This window comes from Boleophthalmus pectinirostris, unplaced genomic scaffold, assembly GCF_026225935.1.
Source record: "Boleophthalmus pectinirostris isolate CB_2022bp ecotype Guang Dong unplaced genomic scaffold, ASM2622593v1 HiC_scaffold_1060, whole genome shotgun sequence".
NCBI lineage: Eukaryota > Metazoa > Chordata > Actinopteri > Gobiiformes > Gobiidae > Boleophthalmus > Boleophthalmus pectinirostris.
The window spans coordinates 586-24046 of record NW_026570987.1 but is presented as its reverse complement, the minus strand read 5'-3'; the positions used below and the strand labels follow the sequence as shown (position 1 = coordinate 24046).

General features: G+C 37.0%; 1 long non-coding RNA gene across 1 annotated transcript; it reads right to left on the bottom strand.

Moving 5' to 3' along the window:
- Positions 1-3: 3 nt before the first annotated feature.
- Positions 4-23173, bottom strand: LOC110153997 (uncharacterized). The gene is made up of 4 exons (XR_002318594.2): positions 18976-23173; positions 18866-18890; positions 4479-4618; positions 4-3450 (listed from the first exon to the last, which is right to left on the bottom strand). It is a non-coding gene; the product is annotated as an uncharacterized LOC110153997 (long non-coding RNA).
- Between the last annotated feature and the right edge of the window lie 288 nt (positions 23174-23461).

Genomic DNA, 23461 nt, shown 5'->3' with positions numbered 1-23461 from the left:
TGCTCATTTTCATTCATTTTTATTTGATGATTTATAAGTCGTTACTGTCTACATAGATTATATGCCCAGAAAACGAAACCTTTGTGAAAGATAAGTGTGTACAACTTCACAATCAAATCAATGACTGTGTGTAGGCGGAAAATTAGTCATGAAGCACATGTAGTCTTAATGCAAATGGCGCCATCTAGTGGAAACTGATACAAAGTACCTTGAGTTGAGTTAAACATTTAAACAGTTGAGATAAACAGATCAGTAATTTAAATAATTTATTACCAATATCTAGACTACAGAATATTAACAAGAGATTGTTCATATCTCTGTAATTACTGGGCCTGTCCACATATAACAAAATTATTTTTTCTCTGTAGCTTCAGAAGGTGGCACCATTATTCAACCCCAAAGATGTGACCATTGTCAGTTGAAAAAACTTAAAGCTTAACGATTAATATGTCAAGTTTGTGGAGCCAGTTCCCAAATTTCATAAGTTTGGATATTTCTTTCAAAAAGTAGATCCCAGAGCAAAAAAAAAAAAAAAAAAAAAAAAAATCACATGAAAAAAACCACTTTGGTAAAGTACCTGTTTAAAAAAGTACTTAAGGGGTAAACAGTGAAATTATTTCACACAGGTTTTGAGATCTAGTAACACTTCAAATGTAGAGATGTTGATAAAGCTTTGTATTTGAATTTAGTTCAATAAAAACAATAGAATCAAATTTTTTTTTGCTTTGCTGTTTTGTGTGTGTGTGTATTTTTATTTGTTCAAACTACAAATGTGAGACCTCAGCAGGTCTCAGACAATCATAAAAATACGTTTAATTTTCAGTTAAAAAATGTAATGGAGGAGAAAGTACAAATATCTGTTCTCCAATGTAGTGAAGTAAAAGTAAAAAGTAACCACTTTAAAATCTCCTTAAGTAAATACAGTACTTTACTACTTTTACTTTGTTACATTCCACCACTGAACTCAGCCCTAACAATAAAACAGTGTAGTTAGACTTGTTGCACAGGTTGACAGAGACATCCATCCCCCTTTGTGAGCTGATACTGTCCTTCATTGTAACCGATTTCAAATGGTGCTAGAAATTTTTAAAAACTCAAGCCCCAAGAGAAATCGGTCAACCTTGGAGAGAGGACACTTCTGGAAGTGAGTTCTTCTGTTGGGAAAGGTCATCATTTCAACCTGGAGAGACTTGGGCACAGACAAATGAATGAGATGCAAAGAAAAGTTAATGAATGAATGAACTTTGGTGCTTAGACCCCACAACATAACAATGCTAGTAATATTAGGGTAACAATAAAATACAAAACACAAACATGCTGGATAATACTGATGATTGAAACACAATGCTTTTAATTATGTTGTATGTTGTATTTTAAGTGTCATAGCACAAAGTTTTGGGTTATCTTCTTGTAAGTTTGTCTAGTAAGTCTGCATGTTGCCACTACAAAATCATCAAGTTATATTTTCTCATTCTAATTACACAAATTTCAAATTTTATCTCATGTTTGCTCCTTCAATCCTTGGTTTTCTTTGGGACATTACTTAATACGACACATTTGATTGACAGCTGAAAAATGGAGGATCATGGAGAGGAATCAAGGAGAAGGAAGCGAGGAAAGTGAAATGAGATGTGCTCGTAGTATATTTATACTAACAGAGATGGCTTGAGAGATAATTGGTTGAAAGTCAAAGATGAGGGGCTGTGATTGTCTGACAGCACACTCAATCTGTTTACAGTTACATTTCTGTTGACTTATAAGACTACAAAATTGGCATGTATAAATCAGAGTCCTGCACGGGTCCATTTTTGGACCCATGAATATATCAAAGTTAAATCCACACCCACCTAGACCCGTGATAAATCCCACACAGATTAAAAGCATTCTAACTGAAGCATCCATCAGAATACAAATTGAAAAGTTACGACTTTAAGAATTACAATCATGAAAAAGGCAATTACACGTAAATGGCTTCAACCAGATCCTCCTATGCTAGAAGACTGGTTAAAAATGATTGAAGAAACTCATAAAATGGAACATCTGACATACATGCTAAGGCTTAAAGCTGATGTTTATTATGCAAGATGGGCTAAATGGTCTAAATATCGCAGTGAAGTTTAGTTAAGTTAGTACTGCTCCAGCTAAGTACCCATAAAACAATAGCATTTCAGGGTAATATGTCTGAGTGATGTGTATATATGTGTATGTGATGTGTATGTGTATATATATATCTATCTATCTATATATCTATCTATCTATATATATATATATATATGTGTGTGTGTGTGTGTGTGTATTATATATATATTATATATATATTTTTCCCATCTAAAATGTATGTTAAATTCCTTGCTGTGCCTGTTTTGTTATTGTATAAAATACTTCATAAAAATTAAGTGACAAAAAAAGAATTACAGTCACGAAATGAAACGATTACACTTTCTTCATTACGAATACAAATTCACAGACGCGACTCTAATGTCAAAAATCCGTCATCACTTCACAGGTATTAGTTCCTGAGCAGAAGAAACATCTATTGAGATGCTGCACTTTTGCGGCGCACCTGCCACGGACTCAACCAGGACTAAACCAGGATTAACCTAGGACTGAACCAGGAGGACTAAACCAGGACTGAAGTAGGACTGAACCAGGACTAAACTAGGACTGACTGTCGGGACGGGCACCTGCGTAGACCGTTGGGCGACTGTGGGTGAAAGGACTGGCACAGAGCTCCACGCCCCACAGGGCTAAATACAACCGCGCCCGCATTTTGTGGACACCCTGCTCTCTCTCATGTCCTGTATAGTCCTGGTATAGACCTGGTTTAGTCCTGGTTTTAGTCCTGGGTTAGTCCTGGTTTAGACCTGGTTTAGACCTTATGTAGTCCTGGTGTAGTCCTGGTGTAGTCCTGGTTTAGTCCTGGTTTAGTCCAGATTTAGTCCTGACCCGCCCGTGTGTAATCACTACCCGCCCGCATACCCGCCTGTAAAATTCCAAAATGTTAAAACCCGTCCATTTCAGCAACTATTTGCAGATCCCCGACCCGGTGCAGGACTCTGGTATAAACAGCAAAGCATGGCCCTTCTTATTACTCACTTATTAATCACATTTTGCAGTTTGCGTGTCACTTAGATAATCTTAACGGTCCAGAAATCACATTATAATCAGATTACGGTGTGAATGTAAACACAGGCTTTCACAAAGAACTAAAAGTATGAATGAGGAAGGAAATACAATCTTACTAGTTAAATTTTAGCTAAATTTTTCCCCGTCTTTGCTCTCCTCCAGTTGTGTCTCCACTGTTGCTGTGAAACAAAGCTCTGGCCCCAAGAACACTGATTTCAAATGGTGCTAGATGGATGACATGACTCTACGCCACCATCTGAAACCAGCTTCCAGGGGAGGCACATCTGCTCCGAGGAGGTGTCCTGCTGAAAGACTCATTAAAAACTAAAGGGTAAACAGAAGAAATCAATTAAAGATAGAACATAATCAGTTGCAGACGTTTTAAAGATACACTACGTCACTTCTCTGGTGGAAGATATTACCTGTAATATCAGTATTTATATAAGGAGAGCCCATTGAGAGTACCAGACTCTTTTTCATGAGCGCCCTGTTTAGACAATGCAAACAAAACAAACAAAACAAACAACTGTAGGTCCAGTTAAACGAAAGCTATAAATAACCAGACATTAAATGCAGTAGTGGCACCAGTGTATCCAGTTTTACATGTCCTTAAAATGTTCCACAGTATGGCATTTAATTCATTTATTACTATAGTAAGGGATGCCACCAGGGACAAGTTATAGGTCAGATCTGTGGAGAGGCAAGCCAGCTCTGTTTGCATCTGTCTACATCTCCAAAGCTCAAAATATGCTTTTCCACCTTGTGATGTCACTATCTTTTGATCACTAGAGATACTACTACTACTACTACTACTACTACTACTACTACTACTACTAATAATAATAATAATAACGCATCAGTTTTATATAGCGCTTTTTAGCAATTGGCAGATTGGCAATTCCAGATCTGAAATCGTCCAAATTATGCCAGTCAATGTGTGTATGGAGTTTAAAAACACAGAAGAGCACTTTTTCTACACGACATCACAAGGTGGAAGAGAGCGTTTTCCATTTGAGAGAATAACGCAGCCTAAATTTGCAGGGTTAGGGTGTTAAACATAAAAATGACACAACTCCTTGTATGTTTGTAATGAGGAAACAACATAATAACATAGATCAGAAAATAGCGTAATATGGGCGCTTTAAATGAATGTAAAATGGATGTCCATGGAAACGCAAAGGTAGCAAACCCTCCACCAGAGAAGTTACACAGCGCACATTTAAATCAGATACCACTCAAACAACAAATCTGCCACACACCCACTCAGGTCTGACATCTGATCCAGGCTGTGTATGTGTCACTGGATTATAGTTATTAAACGGCGCTATATATCCTACAGTACACGACCTCACCTTTAACTCAGAGTCCCGACTTCTGCTCCTCTATAAACACCTTTGGAAAAACAATAGGATGATAAAACGTGTCCCCCGGCTACGAGAAGCGAGTGAGGACGCAGGAGTTGACGTCTGCTGGTGGTGAACGGTGACGCAGGCTGCAATGAAAAATAAGGGAAAGTCAGGGTGGGGCTGGGACAGGTCCAGTGCACCGACTTGTTGCTAAGTGCTCCAACAAAGTAGCCATGTAGCACTGTGTTTATGCAGCTACATTCAAGGTTCATTTCATTTGTACACTGTATTTAAAAGGATGGTTTAAACCTTTCTATCTTCATTTTTATTTTGTTTTTTTCATTACATGTATCACATACACACATACATACATACACACACACACACACACACACACACACACACACACACGCACACACATACATACATACACACACACACACACGCACACACACACACACATACATACATACATACATACATATTATTTTAAACATACATACATACATATATTATTTAAAACATACATACACACACATACATACACACACACATACATACATACATACACACACATACATACATACATACATAAATACATACATAAATATACATACATACATGTAAGCAGATGAACAATATACATAAAAATTACAATACATAAGCGTAATGAATTAATTCTAATTGATAACTGAAAATATTTTATTCATTGCTGTAAGTGAAATAATACCAATCCTAATATGTTTCAGTTCAAATGCAATCTAAAATATAACTTCAATGATCAATTATTCTATCTTCATGGAGATCAAATCAGACCAAGTTACAGGTCAGATCTGTAGAGAGGTAACACCGCTCACAGTCAAATTGCCTGTTTTTCTAGGTATTTTTGAGCTATAAAACCATTTGCAATTGAATAAATGTAAGGTAGCGTGGTTTAATGTCATACTGCGGAACATTCCAGGCAGAGCAGTGACATCTATAGAAAAAAGCAGGTGATGGGCCCTGCATAGTGCATCTTTAAGATAAATTAATACATTTAATTTGTTGACCATTATTTTACCTAATAGCACAGATTTACATATCCTTATTTGTTTAATTTATTATATTATTAATTGTTTATTATATACATATTACATTTGTTAAGTAATACCGGACAAAATTCTTAAAGGGTTCGGGTTAGGCCCACATTATGCAATTATTTTCTGATCTGTGTTATAATATTTCCTCACCAAAAACATGCCTGGAGTTGTGTACTCTTTCATTCACACATGTTTAGCACACACAACCTACATATTTAAGTTGAGTTCTTCCCTCAAACTGATAACACTCTGTTCCACCTTGTGATGTCATGTGGTAATACAGGAAGTGCTCCACTGCATCAGCCCTAACTGTAATCGTTTTGATGACTTCGGCCCTGGAATTGCCCTGGAATATTAAACAAATGGTAAAAGATAACTGTTAACTTGAAAACTATCACTACATGACATCAGAAGGAGGAACAGAGCATTTTGAGCTTTGTAGATGCAGACAAACTAATAATGAAGGGTTAGTCAAACATGTGTGAACAAAACAAAACACAAATCCTGATATGTTTTTGAAGAGATAACAAAATTCTAACGTAACTTAAAGCTTAAAGTAATATAGAACATTTTAGTGTGTAATAAAGTAGCCCAAATATCCACTATCTGCTTGCTGTGGTACGCTCCAGACAAAGAAATAGCATATTTACTGAGACTTGAAGGACACAGAATGTTCCGCAGTGCACCTTAAAGTCATACTGATATACTGGAACCAAAGCAGCTGGTGTGAGGAGCCGCCATTTTTTATTTATTTATGGACCAAGACAATGAGGGCAGACATGCTAGTACAAGATTCTAGGTTATAGGAAGCTCATTTCCATATACGGTCTATTTATGATGGTTGACTTAGTTTTGAAATGTTAATTGCTATGGCCACAGTCATAACTTTCCGGATGTTGAAGTTCCTATAATAAAATACGTGCAATACTTATGCAAGTACACATTGGAGGTTTTCTTACTATAAAATGTGATGATGTCATACTCTCCAAATGAGGGCAAGACTATTTCCTTATTGGTAACATTGTGCTTTGCTAGTAAATATTCCCAAATGTTGAACGTGATGATTTCTACCAGAGGTGGAACCAAGTCGTTTTACAAGTCTCAAGTAACTCTCAAGTCTTTGACCTCAAGTCCGTGTCAAGTCCCAAGTCAAAGATAGACAAGTCCAAGTCAAGTCTCAAGTCACTGGTCCATAAGTCCAAGTCAAGTCCAAGTCGTCTGCTTTGAGCTTCAAGTCATTTCAAGTCTTTAAATCAATGTAGCAAATACAGTTTAGATTTATAATATGCAATTTATATGAATTTTATACTAAATTTACTTAAAATATCATGATATATATGAGAACTGTTAATTTGTTTTATTTATTTTGTTTAATTCTTGCACTTGATGGAGCAGCTCTGAATTTCATTACACTGTACAATGACAATAAAGGCTTTCTATTTTATATTTAAATATGAGTATTTATATAAGAGTTGCAGAAATGCTATTTTTTCCTTTTTAAATGTCTTGACAAGACCTTAGTGCAAATCATTTTGGTCAGAATAGAAAGGATTCATTCTTTAAAAAGTGCTAAAAAACACTTATTTTGTTATGAAGGATCATGTTCTCTTGGTATTGTACTGTATATTACTGTAGTACTTTGAGGATATTGCATCACAGTACTTCAGTTACATCCAAAGTTACAAACAGAAGTGGGAGGGACAAGTTCCACTTTGTTTCTGTAAAATTCAGCACCGCATGTATCAACTGTAAAGAGAAAAGTATTTTCTAAAAACATATAAACACATACTTTTTTAGGAGAAGCATCAAGTCTTCTCAAGTCACAGGCCTCAAGTCAGAGTCAAGTTCCAAGTCACTGACCTTCAAGTCCAAGTCGAGTCTCAAGTCTTAGTCTACTTTGTCAAGTCCTAATAATAGTGACTCAAGTTTGACTCGAGTCCAAGTCACGACTTCCAAGTCCCCTCCTCTTATTTCTACTATCGATAGCCTACGTTTCAGCTGACATCGTCAACATTTCCTGGGTGTGAAATGCGAACTGGAGACACTGCTCTATCTGAAGCTCTGTTACTCAGGTGAGATTTTAATCTGACCTTTGACCGTAAAGAACTGATTTAGCTGGAACTACAAAATCTCTCTCAAATAATATTACAGTCACAAGCGAGCTGGCAGTTTTTCAGTTAGTCACTCTCACCTTTTTTTCCCAAACACCTACAAAACACTTTTTTTTTTGGTTTACTGACAAAGATCAACCGATTTGGCAGTGCGTGATGTGTGCACAATGTCACCATGGTAACTGTTGAAAATTCTGCCATAGATATAAATGAAATACACCCCCTCAGCATGATGTCCCGGCAAAATATCAACTTACTACAAGCTCACTGGATTACAACTCAAATCTGCACGTCAACAATATACAATTTAACTGCTCCTCTGTGTTCAGTATTAAATATGATAGCCTATAGAGCGTTCTAATGCCATCTGAAACGCGCCAATATTTCACACTGAGTTACTCCTCTCTCATTATTACTGTAGACGCAATTAATAGTTTAAGCGTTGTCATTGTCTTTCCAGGCCTCTCCCACTCACACAGTCTGCTGCAAACCTGCTGCTGTTTACAATGGGCACTCCCACCAGGATACACGATGCCAGGGCAGACTCCCAAGCCTCTTCATGTGGCATTGATTTGGATTTTCACAGCCAAAGGAAATGTCTGAGGGCTTTAGAAGTGCTTATCGAGATTTCAGACAGACCACACCACGCCATGCTCCGGACCTGTTGGTTTACGAAGCATGTGTTTGGGCACAAGCCTGTTACGAAAGTCTCAACTCAAGTTTTAGCGTAATTGTACTTCTAATAGTAATTTTATGGCACAAAATGTTTCATTTTTATGTGGGTAATAGAGCTGTGTTCATCTGCAATTCGGTGAAATTTGGTTACGATTCAAATGACTGCTCTCATTCAGTCTCACAAAACCTGGAGCGAAGCCATTGCAATGAATTTGAAAACATGAATCAAAACAAAATACTACTAATAAACAGAAGAACATGTGCAGTTTTCCTCTGTATGTTTACTTTTGATACTATGTAAATAATTGTTTAAAAAATATGATTTGAAATGACAGCGCCAGGATTATTTAAAGGACTTTTATTACTCTATTTTCTGATCCATGTTATAATGTTTCCTCATCAAAAACATACTATAGTTGTGTTTTGTTTCATTCACACATGTTTAAAACACACACAACCTACATATTTAGGTTGAGTTCTTCCCTCAGACTGAAAACACTCTGTTCCACCTTGTGATGTCATGTGGTAATACAGGAGGTGCCCCACTGCGTCAGCCCTAACCTAAAGTTAAAAGGTAGCTGTGAATGCATGTGTGAATGAAAAAAAAAAACAAATGAAAAAAAACACACAAAAAAAAACACAACTTCAGTACGTTTTGGATGAGGAAACAACATTATAACAAATCAGAAAATAGCGTAATAAAAGTCCTTTAAATACTACTGGTACAATTATTTATGTTGTATCAGGAAAAATGCATGTGTTTTTCTATTTATTAGTAGTATTTTTTGAGGTTTGGAGATGTAGACAGAGTAATAATAAAAGATTACGCAAACATGTGAATGAAACATGTTATGTGATAATACAATAAGTGCTCCACTGTGTTTTTAAACACCTTACTTTCACCTTCACTTGAATTATTTGAATGGTTTTAGTACTGGAATTGCCAATGTCCAATGCCAATGTGAATTTAATGTAAAGATAGCTGTTAATTTGAGATCACAAGGTGGAACAGAGCATTTTGAGCTTTGGAGATGTAAACAGGCTAATAAAAAAAAGGATTACTCAAACGTGTGAATGGAAAAAAATAAAAATAAAATCCAGGTATGTTTTTGAGGCAGAAACAACATTATAATATGGCTTAAAGCTCACAAGAATTAAAGTTTTGAATGGGAAAATATATAATGCAATGCAATTAAATACATTTATAATTAATCTGGACACTGATATGGGGTTCAAAAATTTGGACTGCTGCCATAGCAATTCATAAAATATAAATCATTGGAATATTCAAATGTCTTCAAAATGGTGCCTAAACCAGGAATCTGCAACCACAATTGTATATAATTTATCTCAAAATTTGCAACCACACTTCCCTTTTAAATATTACTTATGAAATACAATATTAATACAAAAAAACTACTGAATATTACAATTTGAAAAACAACAACAAATACTAGAGTCAAACTACTTTTACCGAAGCCATTTTTGGATAGGTAATTTTCACTTTTTGCCTTACCGCTCAATTTTAAGTACATTTTTGGCTCCTCTGCCCACCTCTGCCTGATGATGATGGAAAGCGTGGTGTCTGGCTGTCTGGACCCACCCCCTTAGCAAGTGTCTTTTTTCGGGTTGTTTGTTGCTCATGTGCCCCGGACCTGTTGTGTAACGCTTATAAAAGATTTAAAGGGACAGCAGACGTTTCAGAGCGGTCACTGACAGAATCCGAGCAGAAAGTCACACAGAATGAAATAATAATGTCGTTCTAGTAGCTCACACTAAAACAAATGTAGCACCGACATAGATATAACAGAAATGATGTGCTTGGATCTTGAGACTGTAACTTAACCAGGACAAAGACAAAACTACACAACAATCAATAAAAGGCTAAAAGAATAGATCCAATTCACAGTATAAACCAGGACTAAAATGGATCTAAACCAGGATTAAGACAAGACTGAACAAGGACTAATAGCTTTATACTATAGATTAATGATATAAGGGCGTGAACCTGGACTAAACCAGATCTAAACCCAGACTACGTAAATCAGCAAACACAAACAACTGACTCTAAACTAGATAAAAACAGAACCAGGTCTAAACCAGGACTAAAACAGATGTAAACCAGGATTAAGTTGGGACTAAACAAGAACTAATATCTTAGATTAATGATATAAGGGCGTGAACCAGATATAAACCCAGACTACCTAAGCCAACAAATACAAACACAAAACTGACTCTAAACTAGATAAAAATAGGACTGAACCAGGACTAAACCAGGACTAATAAAGGACTAGGCCAGGACTAAACAAGAGTTTTAGAATATAGGTGCAGATCAGAACATGAACCGGGACTAAATCAGGACTAAACCAGTACTAAACAAGGACTTAAACTACATTAAATACATTATATCCATATAAAAAAAATAACCAGGACTAAAGTGGGACTAAACCAGGTCTAAAAACAGAGCAGCTAAACAAGCAAACACAAAATTTACTAAAAAAAATTTGACTAAACCAGGTCTAAACCAGGTCTAAGTCAGGACTAAACCAAGATCAAACAAGGACCAGTTTATGTTCAAACTATATATCATAACTAGACTAAACTGGGTCTAAAACTAAGACTACCAGGACTAAACCAGCAAACACATTATGGATTGTAAAAGATATATAAAACAAGACTAAACCAGGCCCAAACCAGGTCTAAGTCAGAATTAAATGAAGACCAATAGGTTCAAACTATATATGTCCATATAAAAATGTGAACCAGGACTAAACCAGGTTTAAACCCAGACTACCAGGACTCTAAACCAATATAAAATAGGACAAAACCAGGTCAAAACAAAGTCAAAACTAGTCTTAAGAAGAAAACTATACTGTGAAACGAGTAAAGAAAGACTAAATTGGGACTAAAGTGGATCATGAGTCAACACAAAATGGACCAAATGTGATCTAAACTAGGACTGAAAGCCAGAAATGAAACAGCGGTATACACGTCTAAAGCAGGGCCAAAACAACCGTCAATATGAACTTCACAATCCAGTATAGAGCTAATGTCCACCTATACTTTGTCTAGACTTGGCTGTGCTGTCTCATTAGTTGGCCGGTCTTTTCCCTTTACCTCATCAGAATGGTACAGCTTTTTCTTTATAATGTACACTTGGAAACAGAAGAAGCCTAAGTTATTTCATCAGCACTTTTAGTTGAGGGAGAAGAGGCTGTCTGGTGCAATGCAGACCGCAGCACAGCTCTCCTGCATCATTTTGGGAAAACAAGGTGTATTTTTTTTACTTTGTACTTCTGTGTAAAGAGACAGATATACTATGACTTAGCAGAATGGGTCTTGTCTCCTGACTGTATAATAATCAGGTTAGGATGTGGTGACTATAGTACAAGAAAGTGAAACCTAATATCAAACATGCAACAAGTACTATCTATGACAGTTTAAGTTCCTGTATAAAGTAAAAAAAAAAAACACTTGTGAGCTTTATACCATCTTGTTACTTCCTCAAAAACATACCTGGAGTTGTGTTTTGTTTCATTAAGTGATTTTTTATAATTAGTTTGTCTACATCTCAAAGCTCTAAACGCTCTGTTCCACCTCGTGAAGTCACGAAGCGGTAGTTTTCAAGTTAACATCTATTTTCAATCTTTTGTTCCACAGCGATCGGCAATTTGAGGTCTGCAATTATCCAAATGATTCCAGTGAAGGTGTATGGAGTTTAAAAACACAGTGGAGCACTTCCTGTATTACAGCGTGACATCATAACGTGGAACAGAGTGTTTTCTGCTTGAGATTAGAACTGCTAAACTGCTACACCTTTTGTGAATGAAACAAAACACAACTCCAGGCGTGTTTTTGATGAGGAAACTATGTTGATATACATAGGCCTTTTAATGGCACCTAGACTGTTACTTGTACTTTTACTACTACTGCCACTCCTTATAACCTAATTACAACTGTTCACGATGGTTCTCCCATTTCAGCTATTGGCCACTTGCATAATGCTGATAAGTCAATAGCCCAAACAATAAAATTTTATGGCAAAGTCGATAAAACTTGTCGTTGCTACCAATTTGAACAAGATACTTAAAGATGCATTACGGTTGCGCACAGGAACAGGGTGAGGGTGGGGGGCTAAGGTTTCAGAGGTCAAAGGTAAAAAGTTCATGTTCATAACTCATGCTTCATATTCAAGAACACACCCTTTTTAATAATAAAACTCTGGATGCCGAAAGTTCACATGCAGGTCAAAACCATGTCTAAACTAGAAATGAACCCGGACTATAACAGGTCTAACCAAGGACCAAACCAGGACCTAAAACAACACAAGCCAAGTTTAAACCAGGTCATATAATACTGACCAAACAGGGGTTATCTCATGTTTCAATTAGGGCGGAAGCAGGTCTAAACTAATACTCAACCAGAACTAAATCGGGTTTTAAGGTCTGATATTACACAAAATTGACTCTTGTGAGCTTTAAGTCATGTTATACTGTTGTTACCTCCTCAAAAACATACCTGGAGTTGTGTTTTGTTTCATTCACGCATGTTTGAGTAACCTTTTATTATTGGTCTATCTACATCTCCAAAGCTCAAAATGCTCTGGTCCACCTTGTGATGTCATATGTGTTACTTTTTACCTTTAGTTCAGTAGAGGTAGGCAAATCCAGTGCTGTTAAATGTGTAAATGAAACAAGACACAGCCCAAGATATGTTTGTTGGTGAGGAAACCACATTATAACCAATGTTGGGTGTAACGCGTTATAAAATAATGAATTACTGTAATGCATTGCTTTTTGCTGTAATTGGATTGAAGTGGTGGGTTTTTCTTCTTACAAATTTGCTAAAATCACTGTGATATCAGCAGCGGTGAAACGCCGGAGGTGCACCCCCATAGACCGTCAAGTAGCCGCGGGCGAAAGTACCGGTGCAGAACTCCACGCTCCACAGGGGCTAACCGCAGCTGATGCCCGATGGTGACTTACAGACACTCTGTTCCATGGGCTAGGGGTTCTCTCAGGGGCGGTCCTAGATTCCAAGTTCTAGTCCAAGATTAGTCCTGGTTTAGACCTGGTTCAGACATGAGTCAGTTCTGGTTTAGACCTGGTTTAGTCCTGGTTCAGTTCTAGTTTAGTCCTAGTTTAGATCTGGTTTAGACCTAGTTTAGTTCTGGTTTAGTCCTGGTTCAGTCCGGGTTCAGCTCTGGTTCAGTTTTGGTTTAGTTCTGGTTTAGACCTGGTTTAATCCTGGTTTAGTCCTGGTTCAGTCCTCAGTTTAGTCCTGGTTCAGTCCATATACAGTGCAAAAGTTCAGCATCTTTGCAGTTATTTTGGTGGGAGTAACTTAAAAGTAATGCAATAGTCATGTAAAGCCTTACATTTTAAATGCAGCAATATTGTAATGTAACAAATTACTTTAAAATGACACTAACAAGTAATAAGTAACACATTACAGTTTAAAAGTAACTTGCCCAACAGTAATTATAACAGATCAGAAAATAGCATAAAATGGGCCCTTTAAACAACATTGGAAACCTCAGCAGAACCAACACCACAGTGTGAAAACTACAGCACTCCAATATCAGACATATGGAAAGTCCTAATTAACATACTTCCTGAGCCAAACAATCTTTTACATGAGGTGCTCACTTTTAACCAATCGCGCTTTCATCTCCAGCTGCGTGTCCCCTCTGAGCCAATCACATCCTTCTCGCTGAGTCACGTGACCTTCCCTCGTCCAACCCCAGCCGGGCCTGGCTCCCTGGTTCGTGACACAGCAGCTCTAGGAAGTCCGGCGCATGTGAATTGGACCTGTGCCAAATCACCAAGAGAGCAAGGTAAACAAGTTCGCCCATTACGCCCCCTCCCTCCCCCCACGCACACACAGCCGTCTTCTTTTACCCATAATTCCCTTCTTTCTGATCTGCTGCCATGACTTTTATCCATTTCCTTGTGTCTCGTTTCAGACAAATAAAGAACAAGAAATAACATGTGGTCGATACACGCTGTGCTCTAGTAAAAGCAAAGTTCACTGCGTCACTGTCTCTGTTGCCCCTGGCGACGCTGTTGTCTTGGGGACTTTTGGACAAAACTCATTGGCTAAAAGAGTGGAAAATAGGATCACAATGCAAGTTAATCTGTGATGTTTCAATAACTAGACAAAACAAAAAAAGGCATCCGGTTATATGTAACGTGAGGAATTTTTCCCCATTTAAACGATATATCTTGTTTAAAATCCCTAGATTCTCATCATTCGGAAAGCCACGCACATAACTTATAACTTTCAACTCGGGCTGGATAATATGACAAAAATTATCCACAATATTTTCCCTCATATTCAACAACCATTATTTTGTATTCATTTTGTGCCGTCTTATTAAAACCAACTAAAAATGGCTTTCAGAATTAATTTCCTGTACCTAAACACAACACAGACTTGCCATTTAAGGAAAATAGGTCAAATTTCTTCCTCCAAAGTCTGAACTCCAAGCTCCAAACCACATCCTTTTACCGACAGAGGATTGGCTGTGGACTCCTCGATTAAGGATTCAAACCTATTAGTAATAACAGAATCTGTTTCCCCATTAAAAGTTGATCTATTACACAGAGCTACACAGACCCTGAAGTACTCTCGATTTGAATAGTTAAGATGTAATGTATTTACAGGCTGCATATTTTCCCTAGGTTAAGCCAAACAATCTACCAGAGTTTTATAGCTGTAGGCCTAATGAGGTATTAAGTACTAAAACAAATCTAAATATAATTACACATATATAAAAGTAGTCAAATTATTACTGTATTATTCAGTATATGTTCATTGTAACTAATCTTTTGCAGTGAGACGACTTAAAGCAGTAGCAGAGACCTCTTTGTTTACGTGTTAAAATACTAACACATATTTTTAGTTGCCACTGTTGTATATTTATCTAACTATTGTAAATTATGTGTATCAGTTAGATTCTGGCTCCCAGTGGAAACAATTATTTGTGGCGTTTTGCTTCCTCTTATATGGTGCCATTTTGAGGACGGTTGATTATATAAACGATACCGCACGCAGTTTCGTTTTGGATTATAAATTACTCTGGCTACGACTGTAACTTTTCATCATTCTGAAAACCTAAGCTCATCTATTAGCTCACAATAATCATTCAGTCAAATTTATTAGGGCTGGGAATCGCAGGATCCCTCACGATTCGATACGATTCACGATACGCGGCTCACGATACTAATAATATTTCTTTGTTAAACCACTACTAGTGCAAAGTTGATATGAAATGCATCTATTTTAATCATCAAAACAGTGAATATGTCAAGTGTGTTACATATATAAATGTCCTTCCACTAAATAAGCAAGAAAATGTTAGTGGGAAACAGCAGCCCACGATAACGATACTGTATCAGCGATATTTCGACATACAGTCTTCCAATAAAGCACAACACATCACCTCTCTATCTCGCGTCTATACACCCAACCCCAGATCTGTCACATCTCCTGCTTCCATGTTGAAAGATGGATTCAAAGTACTACGCAGCCAGCCACATACACCACCTACATAAGAGAGACAGGAAAGAGTAGATCAAAACTACCAAGGAAGGAAGGAAGGATGTTGTGGAGAGATGAGATTTGACTGGCTAGATCCGAAACCGGCGTCCAAAAAGTCGATGAATCTTCTCTTTCTCCGACATGCAAAAGTGACGTAGCAACTTATCCGAACCTTTGCTTTCTGTAACCACTGCCTTTTTAGACCACTCTTCCTCCTCTCTCTTCAAACAGCTGCTTGCGTTTCTATCTTGTTATTATGAAACGCTACAACTGCTAACAGAGTCCGAACTAGCAGACAGCACAGCAAAGCCTGACAGATCCAATAGTCCACAAGCTCGTGCACGCTCTCACACACCCCCACGTGCACGCGCCTGCTACATCACGCCGTCCCTGGCTCTTCCTGAATGTGACGCAGCACTTAATTCACAATGCTCTGGGGATAGACCAGTGTTAAGGCTGCGAAAGTACCAGGATGTAAAGAGCAACCAGGCAGGAGAGCATAAGCTATGGAGACATACAATATATATGATGTTGCCATGTCCTGGATTCACCCCTTTTTTCTCTCTCCTCTCTTTCTCTCCCTCTCTTTCTTGCCTCCTCCTCTCTGCACTGCTCTATCTGAACGCTTCCTAGACCACCTGACCACATTGTCCACGTTGCTTTTAAAGAAACATCTACAAGGGTTTTGTGGAGCTGGTCAGAGGAATAACATGGGCTGTTTCCATGGGTTTCAGAGTGGTGGAAATCTGCACTGTTGCCGTAGCAATTAAAGGGCCAGTATGTAAGATTTTTCCAATTTTGTAAACATGACTTAAGTGTGTCCCCAGAGGTAAACACGTTCAGATTGTATATTGCAGATAACAATTGCGATGCTGATTTATTCTTGGTTACAAAAACACTGGACGTGATGGATGGGTTGTTTTTGTTATAATTTGGTGTTTTGGTTCCCAAGACGTTTAGCCAATGAGAAAGCAGAACGCGCCTCGCATCGCTCTCTCACTCGGGTTGCCAGTTTCGATGCTGTAATCCAGTCAATTAAAACCTAAAACGATTCTGTCTTTTGAATGGTCTCAAGTACTCAAAATGGCACCTACAGCATAAACAGGAAGCTGAAAGGCATGAATAAGCAAAATGAAGTTGATGTCCTCAAAAATTTGGCTCCTGTCAGGCCTCGTTTCACCATCGAATTATTAAAGTGATTGTACAGTCTGGTTTTGATTAAAAGCCAGTAAAGATGACTAAGATTTGTGGATCTAAGGAAACATTAACTTGGCCACAAGGTGTCACCGTAGACACATATTAAACAACATCTTGAGATAAGGCTAAGGAATAAAGGCTAAACAGATGGAACAATTACCTAGTAGAAAATCTGTCTAGAAAATTATGTTTAGAATTCAAGATATAACCAACAATACCATCGTCGGCCACTAGGAGGTAGATTAACTTTTACATTTTTTTTTTTATGTTAAATTTTTTTTCTACTGCCAGCATTAGTCTGAAGTGCTCTGATTAATGAACTCACGATTTATAATGTAACATAATATCGCACAGGGAACTTCATAGGAAATTGTACGTGAGCATTTGCTGTCACTTCCTATTAGTAATGCTATACAACCCATATCCTCTTCCTCTCTATCACTTTTATTTCCTGTGCGTATAAAATGTACAATCAAAATTATTCAAGATGAAATTGCATCTTTAATTCTACCGAAACAAGCGTCTTTTGTTATTATTTTTAAAGCTATAACGCAAAAGTGACATACAATATTTCTAACTATTACTCCAACTATTTGCTATGTTACACTGTGAGCTGCTACAGTAAAAGCACATCATACTGGACGGAGAAAACACTGCAAAACTATTTTCTACCACCAGATGGAGACTCAAAACCTGCAATCGCCGCTTCATTTTCAGAACAAGATAAAACCAAGCTACATTCTTCTCTGTTACGGTCTGAAATGAGTCATTGGACTGATGTTTCTAAAGGTATTTTGTTGGGTGATTGGTGCACTTCCTCAGCAGGCAGAGACACGAATTTTTCTACCTAAAGTCACTAAGTATTAGGTCTCAAATAATTGTTACTGCAAAGTACGCTGTCATTTTTGTTACGTATACAAAGCAATTAGCTGTTACTAATTTCAGAAAAGTATACACCTACTACTACTGATACTACGAGGCCTCCTACTACATCAGCTTCGGTTAATACTGCTGACATCACTTCTCTACACCTTTTGAAAACAAGAACATAGTATAAGTAAAAGTTCTAGTTACTTAACTGATGAGTAAACTGAGTGATTAAAGATGCACTGCTCATCTCCATGGAGTTTGGCCTGGAATATTCCACACTATAGCATTAAACTTATAGTAATAGTAGTAGTAGTAGTAGCGCCACCAAGCCAAGTTACAGGTCAGATTTGTAGAAAAGCGACCCTGCTCAGTTAAGATTATTCAAAATATTTTTTAAAAGACTTGCAATCAATTAAATGCAAGATAATTTTAATTATTTATTTGTTTATTTTAATTAATCAGCCTAAGGAACATTCTAGTATTATGATATTAAAGGTGTATTGTGTAACATTTCTGGTGGAGGGTCCATCACCTGTTTGAGATGTCATTGCTCTGCCTGGAATGTTCCACAGTATGACATTAAACAGCTCTGCCTAACATTTATTCAATTACAGGTGGATTTAAAGCTCAAAAATACCTAAAAAAACAGGTATTCTGACTGTGAGTGGGGTCGCCTCACCACAGATCTGACCAGTAACTTGGGCTAGTTTGATAGAAAGGTTTAATGCCATACTGTAAAACATTCCAAAGCAATAACATCTCCATAAAAAAAAAAAAAAAGCATTTGATGGACCCTCCACCACACAATGCACCTTTAATGTTTATTTGTCGTATTATTAGATAAAGTTTTTATTCCTAAACTAAAATATTGGTAACTCCAAACTGCCTGATTTATGGGGTTGTATATGATTGCACATACCTTCCTCCAGGACTCATGTCTTGTTCTAGGGTGGAGAAAAACATAGAAGTCACATGGACAACAAAATATAGATTCCCATAGAGTATTACAGACAGTATATTTTACATTACCTCCGAGCCACATATACACAGACATCTTGGCATCATCTGGAACAATCTGTCTTCTGTAGTGGCACTGAAACGAAACTTTAAAACGTAATCATTTCCTGTGAACAAGTTATGTAATATATTCTACTCATTATAGTATATAGGGCAACATACACATTCAACAAGTGTATTCATAATCAAACAATTATATTTTTAAAACTCCCTTGGGAAAGTTTTTAATTCTGTCCCTAACAATTGCTGGCCCGTATCCAAGTGCTGAACTATAGAGATACTGTACTTTGTAAGCTGATAAAAGGCTTAGTTGTACAATTTAAAACTCCCCTTCGCAATGAATTCCCAATGGAGCTCAGTCTGCCGATTAAACAAGCTAAAAGCAATGTTAAGATATTGAGGCGATTTTTGATATAACAAGTGTAGTAATTTTGCTAGTCAAGATTTGATTTTACATTTTGGGTCCTTGTGGGATAAAGAAAACAATTATGATTTCAATTTTGTCTGAAGTTAATACGAGATACAAAAAAATATTAATACTTGAAAATCTTTGTTTACAGGGGAGGTTGTAGCTTTGTAGCCTTGCGCAATAGTCTCCATGGGCGTTTCTTAATTTGACAATGAGAGCGATTACTTTTACTAATAATTACTAAGTCCTTGCATGAATACTTTGAAAAATAGATAAAAAATACAACCTGTAAAGGCGTGGTACGTAACTTTTCGGGTGGGGGTTTGCCATCTCTTTGTCCCAGTGGATATGTTACAGCTTTTTCTTGAATGTTCCAAAGTATGGCATTACAGTGATATATCTTGTATGTATTCAGTTACAAGAGTTGCTGAATAATAAATACACTGATGCCTGCATTCATACCGTAAGCAGAGTCGCCTCTCCACAGATCAAACCTCAGATGAGATGATTATAAGGATTTATAAGCAAAACTACAGATTTGGAGAGAGTTGAGTTTTGGTTAAATCTGCCTTTTCATTTGTTCATTTTTGTTTTATTTATTACTACTTCTCTATATATTCACAGTGTTTTTTGTGCAAGATTGTAATAATTTAAGATCAGCACTATGCCTTACTCCTTTTTAATAGATTCATCAATGCAAAGAACATTTCTTTAGTCAACCAAGATTTATTTTTTTGTCGACTACAGCCTAAGTGGCCATTTGAATACATTTTACTCAGTGCCTGGTTCATCTCACCGGAGCTGAGAAAGCCAAGCATCATTGCAGGAGTCAGCTTTCAGCCTGCAGTTATGTGAATGCAAAGGATCTAAGAGGCTAGAAGCGATTTACACAGAAGAGAGAGGAGAGATGCGGGGAGGGGATCGATGCTTTGGCCTGGAGGTCCGTCAGCTCCTCTGGTTTAAACTACACTGACAATAAGTGGATACTGTGAGTGTGTGGGTTTGTACTGCTAATAAGAGGAAGCACATCTGACATGCTGCGTTCAGGGGCGAGACTGTGAGGTGGAATATGTTGAAACCGCTTATAGTCTTGGTTTAGGACTAGTATAGACCTGTTTTTTTTTGTTACAGTAGTAGTGGTATGCTACTTTTTCCTGTTAGTCTTGGATTTAGTTCAAGACTGGTTTACCTGTAGTACTGGTTTAGTTTTAAATTTGGAATATTCTAGTCTAGGTTTAGTCTTAGTAATGTCCTGGCCTTATAAATTTTACTAGTTGTGTTTTTTCTGACATCATCCTGGTTTAGTCCTGGTTTTGGTCTAGAGATGGTTTGTGCTAGTCTCTGAATTCGTTCTTACCTAGTTAATTTTGGTTCGGATCATGTTAAATCCAAATTGATCTTAAATTTTGTTTTGGTTTGGAACCAATCTGGGTTTTGACCTAGTTTAGTCCATTTGTTTTGATAGACCTAATTATGGTATAGTTCTGGTTGTTTGTTTAAACACTGATTTAGAACTAGTTTCATTTTGGGTTAAATCTAGGTTTAACCTGGAACATTCTAGTCTAAGTTTAGTACTGATTTATTTATTTAGACTTTATTTAGTTCACTTTTTCCTGACTTTATTGTTGGATTGGTAATGTATTTTTAAAATCCTGGTTTAGTCTTGGTTTAGTCCTGGTTTTCGTTTAGAGATGGTTTAGTGCCAAATCTTTAGATTAGTTCTTACCTAGTTCATTTTAAATCCAAACTGATCCAAACATTTTTGTCCTGGTTTAGAATTGTTCCAAGTTTTGACCTGGTTTAGTCCATTTGTCCATTAGTTTTCTGGTTTATTACTAGTTTAGTTTTGGTTTAAATCTGGAATATCAACCTGGAATATTCTAGTCTAGGTTTAATCCAAATGTAGTTCTGGTATAAAACTTGATATAGAGCCAGTTCAGTCCTGGATTAGATCTAATAGTGCTAGTACAGAAGATGCAGAAGTGGTTTAAATAAAAGTTCATCCCTGTCTATTCTTGGTTTAGAATTTCTTCTTTACCAAATTAGAGCTTGTTCTCATTTCCCACTCCCACTCTCTTAATTGTAGTGTTAATGGTGTGGTATTTTTCTGACATAATACTGGTCTAATCCTGGTTTAATCTTCTTTTAATGTTGGTTTAGAATTTATTTTGTCCTGGTTAAGACCTACTGTTATGGTGTACGTTTGATTTAGACACCATACCTGAATCACAGTTTCTGGTTGAGGATTTACTAATCCCTTGTGTGGTTTAGCCCAAGTTTAGACCTGGTTTAGTACTGGTTTAGACCAGATCTAGACCTAGTTAAGTTCTGGTTTAGTCCAAGTCATGTACTGGTTTAGTCCTGGTTTAAACTAAGTTTAGACCTAGTTAAGTTCTGGTTTTGTCCAAGTTTAGAACTGGTTTAGTTCTGGTTTAGACCAAGTTTAGATCTAGTTAAGTTCTGTTTTTGTCCAAGTTTAGACCTGGTTTATTTCTTGTTTAGTCCAAAATTAGACCTGGTTTAGTCCTAGTTTAAACCAAATTTAGACCTAGTTAAGTTCTAGTTAAGTCCAAGTTTAGTCCTGGTTTAGACCAAGTTTTGACCTAGTTTAGTTCTACTTTTGTCCTAGTTTAGACCTGGTTTAGTCCAAGTTTAGACCTAGATTAGTTCTGGTTTCAAAGTTTTAAAAATTTAGATCTGGTTTAGTATGGGTTTAGAACAAGTTTAGACCTAGTTTAGTTCTGGTTTAATTCTTGTTTAGACCTGGTTGAGCCCTGGTTTAGTCATGGTTTAGACCTAGTTTAGTTCTGGTCTAGTCCAAGTTTAGACCGACTTTAGTCCTGGTTTATAGACCAAGTTTAGTCCTGGTTTAGTCTTAGTTTAGAGACCAAGTTTAGACACGGTTTAGTCCTGGTTTTGACCTGCTTGTGACCTAGTTTAGTTCGTACATTCACAGTAAACAAAGTAGAAGTGCTACTCTGACCACAGCACTCGTGATCTGTGGTCTGCACTGATGCAAACAAACTTCATTTTGAGATATGTCAATTTCCACGTCGTGCCAGTGAACGCTATTTTTACTCTTCTTTATTCAACAACACAGTTAATTTTAGCCATGTCATGTATCAGCCGTCCTGCGCCATTTCCTCAGCCCTAATCCCCCACTGGAAACATGCCCGGGCAGTGCCAGCTCATCAGATGGCATCACGATTTTCTATAGGCGTATATAGGCGAGATGGGGGCATTGTTTATGTGTACATTTCTGTGTGTGTGTGTGGTTGTTGAGAGTGACAATGGAGTTTTTTTCCACTAATAACAATGATCAGATTCCAAATTTGTACTCTGTAGGGAAGTAACTAAATACATGTACTAATTTTAACTGTGTTGCAGCAAAGTACTCTTATTACCTTTATTTACTGGTATTCAGAATATAGTTACTTACAGTTACTCTGAAAATTAAAGGAATACATGGTGCAATTTGATCACACAATTTAGATTTAAACGAACCTGGAAGAGTCCTGGGGTACAACTAAAACAATAATTTAGTCATATTGGTTAGTACTGGTTTATGAGTTGCAGTGGAGGTGGTTTAGTCCTTTTGTTTAACATAGTCTTGGTTTAGTCCAAATCTAAATGAACTTAACATATTTATATAGAACGGCATTTGATTGGTAAAGAAATGTAAAGCACTTACAGCTATTATTAACATAAACATCTATTTTAGCACGTAGTCATAATCAATGCAAAAGTAGATTACTAATTTCTCCCTACGTGAGAATTTGACATTTGTACAATTTTGTAAACCAAAAAAATAAAAAAAAATAGGCCTACCTCATTAATTAGAATGAAGAAGTGAAGTCTTGCTTGTCGAAACTCCTGAAATAAAAAAGACAAGTCATTCTGCATCAGACGACCACCACAAGAGAAAACATTTCCAAGTGTGTGTGTGGCCTAAATAATGGTCCAACAATTGTTCAAACTTTACGCACTTTGGGACAATGACGCAAACTACGTCACAAAATTATGGCTGGTGCGCACGGATGAACCATATAAAACTGGCTCTACGCACAATTCAGCGTTTAATTTAATTGT